The 12,956-nt window shown below is 43.6% G+C and overlaps 1 protein-coding gene across 4 annotated transcripts in view; it reads left to right on the top strand.

The window, feature by feature from the left end:
* GALNT13 (polypeptide N-acetylgalactosaminyltransferase 13) overlaps window positions 1–12,956 on the top strand; it is a 313,273-nt gene that overhangs the window by 79,068 nt on the left and 221,249 nt on the right. The window lies entirely within an intron of this gene.

Here is a 12,956-nt window from a genome sequence, read left to right as displayed (position 1 = left end):
CCTCTCCTTCTGGAGAGATAAAGGGCAAATCTGGTGCTATATTAATCATGCAAAACTGACTGATTACTTTCACTTACAGAATTATACCTGTGTGCTCTGGGGTTTATTTGGGGATGCAGCTGTGGACAAAATCAGTTTGCCATGAATAGATACTACTTTTTGGTGGGCAATTTACATCAAGTAAAAAGTAACACTAGAATAGAGCCTGAAGGTCAGTTTTACATGTTACTACTTTGGTTGCAGAACCCCCATCAAATGTTCCCATCTTGGACATGGACTGGCTCCTACATTGTGAGTCCCAGAGAGACTGCTATGGTCAAAAATCCATAAGGCAATTTCTCCCAATTGGCCTTTAGGGTTGTGCAATTCGGCCGCTCTGGGCACAGCCAGCGCCGCTGGAATTCCGTGCCTCCGTGGTTGCACCCACTGTCACGCCGCTGCCGGCACCGCCCTCCCCCCCCCCCACGGCGCGACGCTGGCTGCGCCTGGCGGGAATGGCCGCCGAAGCGGCCGAATCGCACAACCCTATCCTTGCTACTTGCAGCCCTCTCCCCTCAATGCCCAATGGATTTTTCTTTTATGAAGTATCCACAGCAATGCCTTTTCAGAGCTTGCAGAGAGGAAAGGTAGAGAATGGAAGACCCTTTTGCATGAGTGAAAGCTACTAAAGAAACGGAAAGGTGAAGGAAAACCTATTTGCACGAGTCAAAGCATTTCCTGAAATTAAAGTCAACAGTCATAAATGCCTTCCAAAAAGGAATAATCACATCTCGGTATTTTCAGATTTCATGTTGCAGCACCTATGAAGACGGAAGCCAAATCAGCCTAAGAGTTCTGCTGAATAATCTACACATCCCAAATTGTTTGCAAGGTTACTAAGGCAATTTAGGAATGTGATGAAAATGTAACCCCAAGAAGGTTTCACTGCAGGATCAAAAAACTGTGTAGTTTCTGAGCAAAGCAGCTTTAATAAGGTCCTTAAATATGAGGAAACTGAGGCTTCCAATTCTAAGCACTGATTTAGCCATTGAGACAACAAAGAACAGATGAATCATCCAATTCTGTTGTGTGGAATTCTGTCTAACACAGAGAACAAAGTCTATGGTGGCATAGACTTCTGCAGTTTATTCCAGGCACATACAAGAGGCCTAGCATGCCAGGGATCTAGAATTCCTCCTCAACCCTTTGCCTAATACACTTCAGTCCTCCAGAAGAGGGTGGAGGAAAGATAGCCTGTTAAACTGGGAGGAATAGAGAAGGTGAAACACAACTATAAATTTAAGCTATATCACTTGTATACTCCCAGGGCGGAGAGGAAGACCAAAAACCACTTATTCTCTCCACACCTAAGACCTTGGTGGTTTCCGAACCATTAGTGAAGCTCTAGGATCTGGACCTGCCTTTAAAAGACCTCCACTCTTACACCAGAAAAGGTAGGTCTAGTGGCAGTGGAACTCCTCTCCCCCATTTTACCAAGAACTCTACATATTGAGTTCTGTGCTCCAGGGAAAAGCCGTATCTACATCATCTTGCCTGACCCTGAAGCTTGCTAAGCAGCAGCCATGGTACTCAGATGTGCACTAGATAGGTTTGCTCTCTGCGTGACCCAGAGGCCGTGCTCATTCACCACCTGTTTGCCACACCATATTTCCAGTTTTTCTCCCATCATCATTGGGTCTTCAGAATATGAGCCAGTATGCATTGAGTCATTAACATTTTCTCCTACAGCAGTAATGCAGACAGTGCCTTGCCTAGTTTGGTCCCAAGTATAACTACTGGATAAATATTATGGATAATATCATGCAAGATAATGGATGTGGAATTAGGGTATCCTCAACTCTACAAACTACCTTGTTTATTCTGATAAGTTGGTAAGATTTCCCTCATATTGCTGAAATAGAAGACCATTAAATATGAGAAAATATTTCGACCACTTCCAGACCCAGCTCAATCTTCACTACTATTTAAACTATTAAACCTGGCTTTTTTCTGTATACACAACAAGATGGAATTTCTTTTGTAGACAGTAATTTGTAACCTATGGCCACTGTGCACCTTAGTCTACAAAGACACTTAGCAAAAAATACAAATTTTGACAAAGACCCATATTTATTTATTTTGCATTTATACCCCAACCTTTCCCAGAGGTTCAGATGGCTTACAAAGTTTAAAATATACAACATTAATAAATAGATTTTAGAACTCATTAATTTTAAATTCCAACCCATCTATTCCACTTTTAGGATGACTCTTCTTTGTGGAAGTTAGATGGTCACAGAACTGAGGGAGCCATGTAAATTCTTGGAGAGCTCGTGTGGGATGGACTTCCAACCAGGGAGGTCAGCATCTTAATGTCATTTCTAGGCTTCAACCATACCCCCCCCCCACACACACACACAGTTTTTCAATCTTTGCCTTTCTAATTTGCTGACTTTTGTCTGTAAGCTCAAGGGATCAATAAAAAATGCCTCTCTACAGTAAATGAGGTAACTAAATTCGATATACCTACTGAACCCTAGGTAATTACCACAAAGCACTGTACCTTTACTTCGACTAACCCTGAACTGGTTCCCTGAATATTTGCTAAATGTTATAGTATATTGAATTAGAAACATGCTCGATAGAATCTAGTATTTGATGTCCAAAAAAAGAAAAAAATAGGGAGAAAAGATTGCAGAGTAGCCTAAGATAAACCAGAAGAGAGTGTGTATCTTTATAAAACAACCTAATCCTCGCAATAAGAAACATGGATTGTAACATTCACAACATAAGTTGTTATCAAACAGAAAGACTGCCAGAATAAATATGCAGCCTTGTTTATTCTTGCTAAATCTTTGAAGATTAACTTTTCCTAAGTATTTTCAAACTTGCTTATACCTTAGATTAACTTTTCTCAGCTTACCATTTAGAAACCCCTGAACTATTCTTCAGGCTTCAAGAAACCCCAGAACTGGCATAATTGTGCAGAATATAGTTGGGAAGCATAGCTGTGTACATGCACAATTCGGATGCCAACCCTTCCCACCTGCTCCAGGTCCATCATTGGCCGTTTTATTAAGGGGGGTGAGAATGCTGACATGACCATACATGGTCCAAAACACCCGATAAATTAACAAATTTGAAAAATCGATAAACAGTTAATTAACCCCCACCTATTCAGCAAACCCCTTCAGGGAAATTAGGGAAACCAATTATTTAATTTTGTAAATTGGTATATTAAAAGTCTTGTACATTTAAAAGTCTTGTACATTTTGGTGTACAAAGAAAAAGTTCATTCCCATCTTTTTTTCAAAATGTTCTTTCCTTGCCATAAGCCAGACCAGCAGCAGAATCCAAGGTATAATGGAGCAGAACTGCAGAAATGGGATCAAGTTTTTTAGAGTCACTTGTTAGATTTGAGTCCAGTAGAACCTTAGAAACCAACAATATTTCAAAACTCCCTTTATTAGGTCTGATGGCAAGTTTTGAGCCTTGAAAGTTCGTATCATACTACAGCTGTAAATTTCTCTCTTAGGAAACTTATCCAGGAGATTAACTAGTTGAGTACATGTTTTTATGCCCATTTGTTCTTCCTTATTTTTTGGAATCCTCCTACCTAGATCACTGCCTCCTTATGCTTTCTATTTGTCTGATCAAAATTATTTTAGAGCTTTTGTATTGACTCAGTTGAATGTGCAGCCCACCCCTCCTTTGAGAGTTAGACTAAAGAGGACCCCTTTTTCAGAGTGTTTGTGTGGCAGTTCTTCAGGGACAATTGGCATGTTTGTGCATAGTTTATTGGAATGCTCTTGCCTGCGATTCCTTTAAGTTAGAGGAAAACACCTTGTCCAGTTACCCATTCCCAAACAATGAATTATGATGAGGTATTGAGAACATCTCATAGAATGCACATGAAAGGTTCCTGACAGCTATTGCCCCATCTTGCATCTAGCATTTCTGGGGAAGATAGTTGAAAGAGCTGCTGCAGACCAAATATCAGCATTCCTGGAGGAAATTTGAGCCCTTGACCCATTTCAGTCGGGTTTCCGGCCTGGCCATGGGTAGAAACAGCACTATTCGCACTGGTGGATGACTGCTGCCAGCTGGACTGAGGCGGGTCAGCACTACTTATACTATTAAATCTGTCAGCAGCATTTGACATAGTTGATCACAAGCTCCTAGCTCACCACCTCGCTGACGCCAGGATATGGGGGACAGCCCTCCGGAATCACAGACAGAGGGTAGAGATAGGGGAGACAATATCCAGTTGTCATTAGCTCACGTGGAATCCCACAGGGAGCATCCTCTCTCTTATATAACATCTCCATGCACCCTCTTGCTTAGCTGGTGCGAAGGCTTGGGCTGGGTTGCCACCAATACCCAGATGACGCCCAGCTTTTCCTACTGATGGATGACTGCCCTGTTTCTCCCCCAGAGTCCTTAGCCAGACGCCTGGAAGGAGTGATGAAGTGGCTTAAGCAGAGTAATCTGAAGCTAAACCCTTGAAAGACAGAGGTCCGGTCTCTGGGTAGGAAGGGACCAAGCGAGGAAGTGCGCTTACCAAAGCTCAATGGAGTGTGTCTAGCAGTAGCCCACTCTACCAGAAACCTGGGTGTGATCCTCAACGCCTCTCCATGGAGGCATAGGTCAGGACAGTAGCATGTCAGGCCTTCTACCACCAATGTCAAGCCAAGCTACTAGCGCCCTATTTGGACCCAGAACACCTAGCCACAGTGATTCATGCAATGGTCTCCTCTAGACTGGACGTCTGCATCTCGCTCTACGCAGGCCTATCCTATCCTTGATATTGAAACTACAACTGGTTCAGAATGCTGCGGGCAGGATTCTGATCAATACACCATGGAGATCCCACTTCGGGCCTATACTTCAACAATTCAGCTGGCTCCCAATTGAATTCTGGATCAGGTTTAAGGTTTTGGTAATTACATTCAAGGCCATACAAGGTCTAGGCCCAATATACCTGAGAGACTGTCTCTTTCTATACCCCCAAAAGAGTCCCACATTCCGCCACCACCAACTGGTTGTTGATCCCTGCCCCCAAAGAAGCACATTGGACCGCAACAAGGGCCAGAGCCTTTTCTGTCCTAGCTCCCACCTGGTGGAATGAGCTCTCTGAAGAGATCAGGGCCCTTCCTGAACTCCCACAATTCTGCAGGGCCTGCAAAAGGGAGCTCCTCCACCAGGCATTTGTTTGAGGCCAACCGACCAAACAACATCCACTGCCCCCCCCTCAGACACCCTCTCCAGTCTGACCTCCCTGTGGATTTTTGTTAAAGCTGTCGTTCCTCTTACAGTATGGTTAATCAAACCTATTGACATTCTGTTAATCTTAGAACCACTGTTTGAATTGTTGCTGATGTATTACGTTATGACAGTGTTATATGCCTATGATGTTCTATGTAATACCCCGCAACGTTTTATGTAAACTGCCCTGAGCCGTATGGGAGGGCGGTATAAAAATTTAGTAGGTAAGTTTTTGGACATTTCCATTTAAACTCACTATAAGAGAATATCACTCCTTTCATCTGATAAACTACCATTGTCATTGCTAATTTTTTTTTTTAATTTGGCATAAAATCTCAAAGATTATAATTATCAGAGGTGGGTACGTGACTACTCAAGATACTTGATCAAAAGAGCTTTAATCAGATGAAAGGAAAGTTTGGATGCCAAAAATCTTGTTAATCCCTAAGGTTCTCCTGGACTCAAATCTAACTGTTCTACTACAGACCAACACAACAAACCTCTGAAACGGTCTTTATGGAAGAATTATTTATGTTTCTTTAGTGTGCTAAAACAGTGGTGTAAGGGGTTAAACGACAAGATACGTTATATTATGGGGTTTTTTTTTCTAAAAATGAACATTTTGATAGACTTAGGGGTTTTTTTTAAATAAAGAAGTTGTGGAGCTTTCTACTTCTGGTAATATTTTTACCATGCCATAAATTTTGAATAGGTTATCAGGCCTCTGAGTGAATAATTGCTCTACTACAAGCAGTTCATGCATTTCAAATTCATGTGTTCATCCTTTAAAACTGCTCTTCCTTTATCATTGATTGATACTGGTGGTGAGCAGTGTTAATTGATAACTGGAAATGTAGGAAGTAATTCCACTAGGAAACATAGTAGTCATCTTCTAGGTCTTCCTATGCTGTAAAGTTCAAGATTTCACATTTCTTTATTGCACATGTAGTGGATCATCCATCTGTCAAGAAGCATTTACTATTTAATGTAGATGTTGACTGTTATCCCATTCTGTCCCTCAAACCCTTCACTTATCCCTACATTCAAGTAAAACTATTTTGAAGCATACTTTAATTTGGGGTGGTTTGCTTGGTTGAGTTTCTCGAGTGTTTAGAACCATAGAATCATAGAGTTGGAAGGGGCCATACAGGCCATCTAGTCCAACCCCCTGCTCAATGCAGGATCAGCCCAAAGCATCCTAAAGCATCCAAGAAAAGTGTGTATCCAACCTTTGCTTGAAGACTGCCAGTGAGGGGAACTCACCACCTCCTTAGGCAGCCTATTCCACTGCTGAACATTCTGGTAAGAACAGACAACATAGACACGAAAGCATATCTGAGCCATCAGGGTGGATCCAGGTTGTTCAGATTTCAAGCAGAAGTGAACAGAGTGGCACTGGTCAGACCACACCTGGAGTACTCTGTGCAGTTCTGGAGGCCTCACTTCAAGAAGGACGTGGATAAAATTGAAAGGGTACAGAAGAGAGCGATGAGGATGATCTGGGGCCAAGGGACCAAGCCCTATGAAGATAGGTTGAGGGACTTGGGAATGTTCAGCCTGGAGAAAAGGAGGTTGAGAGGGGACATGATAGCCCTCTTTAAGTATTTGAAAGGTTGTCACTTGGAGGAGGGCAGGATGCTGTTTCCGTTGGCTGCAGAGGAAAGGACGCGCAGTAATGGGTTTAAACTACAAGTACAACGATATAGGCTAGATATCAGGAAAAAAAAATTCACAGTCAGAGTAGTTCAGCAGTGGAATAGGCTGCCTAAGGAGGTGGTGAGCTCCCCCTCACTGGCAAAGGTCTTCAATCAAAGGTTGGATACACACTTTTCTTGGATGCTTTGGGCTGATCCTGCGTTGAGCAGGGGGTTGGAGTAGATGGCCTGTATGGCCCCTTCCAACTCTATGATTCTGTGATTCTGTGAAACATCCTCCTGGATCTCAAGGGAGAATGACTGTTGAATAACTTACCATGATATGGTCCTCCTTGTGGCCAGGACGATGTCTCAGCCCTCCCTGGCATTTTTGATCACGATAAGATAAAATTTTGATCACAAAGATAAAATTTCAAAAAGAAAAGAAAAAAAGAACAGTTAAAATTTTGTAAAGGAAAGCTTCATTGGTCAGCAGTTGCACTATAGTTATGAGCAGATTCAAGTGGGTAGTTGCAGCACAACAAAACAAAATCAGAATCCAGTAGCACCTTTAAGACCAACAAAGATTTATTCAAGGCATGAGAGTGCAAGCCGTCTTCTTCAGTCTATGAACTCACCATCATGACGGTGGGAATCTATAAGCCTCTGATTTTGTTTTATAGTTATGAGCATAAGGGTGTTCTTTGTTACGTTGAGTTGTGAGAGGTTTGTCATCGGAATGGAGCAGGGTGTCTCCCACGGCACAGGACAAGAATTAGAATTTAAGTCCTGCCTCCCTGTTAAAGTGGCGAAAAAACACCCACCGTGACAACCTCCAGACCTCAAGGAGAAGGACCGTATCACGATAAGTTATCCAATGGGTGTTCTCTTCATTAGAATATTTATCCCTTTTTGGCTCAAAAGGAGAACTTCTGTGATCCTCTCTCTCCTCTTTGCCTCCTTACCAGTCCTCTGTGCTAAAACTGCCTCTTTTTAACTATCAGTTCCTGTCGTTTCTTAACTGATACTCTCCACCGAATTCTGAACAGCCTGTCACTCAAAAGTTGTCAGACTCTATTAGAATGTTAACCCTTGACACTCTGTCAAACTTACAAATCCTTTTTTGATACCAGAGCACCAAAATATAATTACTTATTTATCGTTATATTTGTATTCCGACCTTCCCCCGATGAGCCAAGTGGGGTTCTGATCATTGAAATTACAGTTGCAACCAAATTATGCCAAGACTAAGTAGCTAGTTGGGTACCTTGTCTTCTTAGTCTAGCTTTGAAAATCACATACACATTATATGATATTTGTTTTGACTATCCTATTTGCTAAGCAATCTTCTTTTTCCTATGTTAGCTTGTTTTCTACACTGATTAATTTTTGATTCTGTGATACTACTTTCAAATTGCTGTATCAGTTAAAAAAAAAAAAAAAGAAACCTGGTATTTCATTCCGGTGTTACTAGCATGTCTTTCTCACTCTCTTTTTAAGTGGCATCTGATTTAATGTTCCTTCTCTTAGGATTTAACTTTTTTCCTCTCCTGCTTTTTCTTGTTTGGTTGTATAGATGTGCTATGAATTTAAAATATGTCAGCTCTCATTTTCAAGCTGTGTTGCTGTGGTTTCAAAAAAATCTATCATTGGCTCGGTGAAACCATGAGAGCAGCAAAGCGAAAAAGCAACAGCAAGTTATTAAAATAAAAATATACCTAGTTGTACGGATTCGGGCAAGCTATTACAGAAGACTATCAAAAATCAGCCAGTCAGATGATTAGCCTTGGGATTTGTCTTTGAGAAGCACATGGCATTTTAAAGTATGAGCTTCACATGAAAAAGCATTCCATTTAAAAGAGCATTTGTTTATTATATCAGAATATAACTTTGGCCCTTATGTAACTATATACATGTATAAGTATATGGAAGTGGAATTCCTGATCACACCTGCTACTCCTGCAGCTGACTTCCAGACATTCAAGGTGTTCCTGGCACAGGAGTATAACACAGTTTGTATGCTGCAAAAACAATGGATATTGAACTTACATTTGCCTATTTATGTCCCCATCCCACCTCAACCAAGGTTGCTTAGAGTAGGGTGGTAGTCTTTTTGATTCCTTGCGCCCTGGCTAATTAGGACATCTTAACACAGCCCGCGGCGCCACGGGCGCCGTGGACTAAATAAAAGGATAAGGGCTTGGGAGGCGGGATGTGTCCGTGATGAGGAAGGGTGCCGATTGGCCCCTTCCTCTGGACAGAATACTGGAGGGACCAGTCGGCAGGCGCAAAGCGCCTGCCGATTGGTCCCTCCGAGTCCCCGCCGGAGCAACTGTGAGCGCAGCGCGGCTCGCAGTTGCTCCTTTGCCCGCGGCCTGACGCGCCTCTCACCGCGTCAGGCCTATGCCCAAGGGAGCCCCTGGCAGTCGCGCGGAGCGCGGCTGCCGGGGGCTCCCTGCCCAACGGCCTGACACGGCGAAAGGCGTGAAGCGCCTCTCGCTGTGTCAGCCCGCCGACCAAGGGAGCCCCCGGCAGCCGCGCGCTGCGCGACTGCCAGGGGCTCCCTTGGGCATCGGCCTGACGCGGTGAGAGGCGCGTCAGGCCGCGGGCAAAGGAGCAACTGCGAGCCGCGCTGCGCTCACAGTTGCTCCGGCGGGGACTCCCATTCCTAGCGCGGAGCACCTCCCGATCCACCCCCCTTTCACCTTGCCTGCACCCGCACGCCAGCCACCATTTCCTCCTTTCCCTCACGCCTCGCCGGTCACTCCCTCACCCCGCCGTCGCCTCCTCCTCTGTGACTATGGCCCCGCCACATGCGCCCAGGAGCGGCCCGCGCAGCCACCCGCCGCTCCAGCGCCTGCCCACAGCGCCGCCCGTGCCTCCGAAGACGGTCCCTCATACACGCCCCGCCTGGCCTTGCCAACCTCGGCCATGCAGCCGCCGCCGCGCCATGTGCTTTCAGGACGAATACCCTCGCCGGGCCCGGCCCGAGCCTCACCCCCATGACTCCGGCCGCTCCGGGGGAAGGGGCCGAGGACAGCCTCCCCGCCACCCACACAGTAAGCCGCTACGAGCCCGGCCCCTGGAGGGGGAGCTGGGACACACACACACTGACATCCATGCACCGGGACAGAACGCCAGGCAGACACACCGGATTAACACGGACAAGCACAGCTGCCTGGAAGGATACGGTTAAATGTCGCTGCCACACACCCAGACACACACACCGATGGAGAGATCCAGCCAGTGTGAGACATACAGAGACAGACACCACAGGAGAAGGACACGGAACACGCAAGGGACATACAAAGGAAGCCAGGAGAGAGATGGAGATATCGCACGGGGTAAAATACCGGCAGGAGGACTGACAGTACAACACTTTGCCCGCATTGCCAGGGATGGGAGACATACAGGAAATACGGGCATGGCTAGGTAGCTGGGTAGAAGGGTCGGGGGCAGCCAGACACACAGACATGGAGCATGGAGACTTCGCCAGATCAATGCCCACACAGACAGACACAGACAGAAAGGAAATCCCAGAAGACGAGAAGGGAGACACACTACAAGCTCACTTGCTACCCTACCCTTCCTAGCACCTCTGGTCTGTACACATAGCTATCCCTGCTCCCAGGGCTGGGAAAAGCCGCCCCCACTCTCTCCCCCCTCCTCCATACCTGCTGGGGCGACAGAGACCAGGAGGCTTTCTTCTAGCACCCGCTGTCTGGCAGCCACAGCGGGCTTAAATTCTAGTCATAGAATAATCATCATTTAGAATTGTCCCTGTAAGCTAACTGGTAGCCATCATGTTACAGTTAGAACTTCAGTATGACCTAAATTTGTACTAGTCAATAACATTACTGCTATATGTTGAATATGGGGTGGGGGCAGGTAAGAGTAGCAGGTATGTCCTGTTCTCCTTTCATATGTTCACTTCTGTGGTGAAATGTGTTTCTACAGAGTTTTTAGTGAAGGCATTTATGTGTTACTGTTTAGATGTTTTACGTGACCACAGATCCCACAGTACATTTCTGCATGGACACTTTCAGGATCTACTTGGGAAATGCTTCAGAATGTGTGTATGTATTCTATCTGCAGGTTCTCAGGAAGCTTCAAGAGTGGGAGCTGTCAAGTATCTGTTGGTTGGCGAACAGGCTACAGTGTCTAGTCTTTTGTACGAAGCATATTTTCCAATATTTAAAAATCAAAATAGAAAAATTCCTTTAGTATACTTGTTATACTCCTGTAGTTTTAATTAAGGATCATAACTGTAGAGTGTCCTTCCAAAGGCTCTATTTTGTTTTCTGTATGCAGTAGTCATGTTCTAGCATAATTTCCTTGGTCCCATGCAAATCTGTAAATGTCAGCAACTTCATCAGACATTAAATACTTTTTTAAAATTCTCAAAAATTCTCTAAATACTCCATGGAATAGTCATGCAGTTCAGGTTTGAATCTCCACGGTCCAAGTCAAGATGCCAAACAACAAATGTAATTGGGGTTCAGGCATATAATAGGGTGGTTTGTAAAAAAGAAGAAGAAGAGTTGGTTCTTATATGCCACTTTTCCCTACCCGAAGGAGGCTCAAAGCGGCTTACAGTTGCCTTCCCTTTCCTCCTGAGAAGTGCTTGTTTCTATACTCTGCATTCCATCCTATGATTGTGCCCTAGTTCTCTTCATTTGCTTGGTAATCAGCTGTCCAGTACTTTCTTCGAAGTGGAGGAAATTGGCAAAATAATCGCAACTATTTACTTTTAAAAATTCAGTAAGAATCTTGCAGTGCTAAATTTCAGTGTGGTTGCCCTAGGTGGAACAAAGATATGGGAGAAAAATACAGTAGAATATATGGGTTGACATTGCTTGATGAATATTGGGGGGAACTAGGATACATAGAAGTATGCAGATTGCAGGCGAGTTTTATCCAGTGTATAATTCTGTTATCCAATTTAGAGTTGGGAATCTTGGAATAGTAGCTGGTAACCCTCCAACAAGTGGAGTTATAGCATGATGCCTGTCAGGATGGCAATGGTTGTGTGTGTTAATGAATGACACTTGCCATAACTAAAAAAGGCATCAACATTTGCTTGTTACAGGTACTTTGCAGAGGTAGAATTATTCAGCTTTACAATGTTAAAGCATATAGATGCTTACAATACCTTTGGAATATTTCACAAACCAGGCAAATATGTTGTTACTCTAACACAAGTTTTTTAAAGGTAATATTTTAATTAAATTTACATACTACAGAACTTCAGCAAAGATGATTTTTGAGGATTCTTAATGTCTCCCCCCAGTTTTTCAAGAAATACATATAAGCATTTTATAGCTTGCTAGAAGTAAAAATCACCTAACATTTCCCATATACATTTTGAAAATTCATTATATCTATCAGTCTGTCTATCTAATGCATGAAACTCTCAAAATAAATAAAATATATGGTAAGTTTTTTGGAAGACTGAATTATTAAAAGAATAATGTCAACAACAACAACTAAACCTTTATTAGCGTAACAGAAGGAAAGAATAAACAGAAATAAAATACAGTACAGACATGGTGTGAACAAAGCAATTACAGACAATCAAGTTCGGTTACAGCAGTTGTAGTGTTCATCCACTCCAAGTTGGCAATTAAAATAAGATCAGGGCCCTGCCGGAACTTCCACAATTCCACAGAGCCTGCAAAAGGGAGTTCTATCACCAGGCATTTGTTTGAGACCAACTGACCCATAACATCTACAGGTCCCCCCCCCCCACCAGACTGAGAGGTTGAACCTACCAAGGGAGTGTCAAAATTATTGTTGTTGAAATGTTGATTAGTTGATATGTTATTGTTATATTGATAGTGTTCTATGTAAATGTTCCAAAATGTTTTATGTAAACTGCTCAGAGCCGTAGGGAAGGGCGGTATAAGAATCTAAATAAATAAATAAACAAACAAATAAATAATAAAATCTGGACTAAAATCAATGCAATTGCATGCATTTTCGCAGGGTCCTTCTCATTCAGTGCTATCCCAATGCAGTGATTCCCATCTAGATGGATAATGTTAGCCTTATATAAGGATGCTCTCAAAGCTGGACGAG

Source organism: Paroedura picta, chromosome 2, assembly GCF_049243985.1.
Source record: "Paroedura picta isolate Pp20150507F chromosome 2, Ppicta_v3.0, whole genome shotgun sequence".
Lineage (NCBI taxonomy): Eukaryota > Metazoa > Chordata > Lepidosauria > Squamata > Gekkonidae > Paroedura > Paroedura picta.
This window is presented reverse-complemented; position numbering and strand designations above follow the sequence as displayed.